The 444-nt window shown below is 33.3% G+C and overlaps 1 non-coding gene across 1 annotated transcript; it reads right to left on the bottom strand.

The window, feature by feature from the left end:
- TRNAL-CAG (transfer RNA leucine (anticodon CAG)) lies at positions 1-84 on the bottom strand. The gene has a single exon. It is a non-coding gene; the product is annotated as a tRNA-Leu (tRNA).
- Positions 85-444: the final 360 nt, after the last annotated feature.

Genomic DNA, 444 nt, shown 5'->3' with positions numbered 1-444 from the left:
TGTCAGAAGTGGGATTCGAACCCAAGCCCACAGATGTGGACTGCGACCTGAACGCAGCGCCTTAGACCACTCGGCCATCCTGACTTAGCCATAGCGCTTAAAAGAAAGTTTAAAATTTAAAAAAGTTTAAAGACAAGATGACCAGATAATTAATTTAAGCGGGAAATATGTACTTAAAATACTACTTTACAAAATAATATAATTATTTTAAAAATATATCCTTTTCTCACAGTTATTAACTCTGAGCTACAAATTTTTTCTTTCCATTTCCTTTGACTAACTTTAATAATGATCGTGACTTTGTCTGATTTTCTATGTATGCAAAATCTTGCTAGATTCTTTTCCTACGACAATATGACAATGCATGTAGTTGTATGTCATTTACAGAAATATGCTAGACATAGAAATTTTAGCAGGTGTAATATTTTGCCCTACGCTTACAGT

The sequence above is a fragment of the Stegodyphus dumicola genome, chromosome 4, assembly GCF_044657685.1.
Source record: "Stegodyphus dumicola isolate Sdum_Otavi_A_Nest chromosome 4, ASM4465768v1".
Lineage (NCBI taxonomy): Eukaryota > Metazoa > Arthropoda > Arachnida > Araneae > Eresidae > Stegodyphus > Stegodyphus dumicola.
The sequence above is the reverse complement of the archived record's forward strand: the minus strand, read 5'-3'. Positions and strand labels throughout refer to the sequence as shown.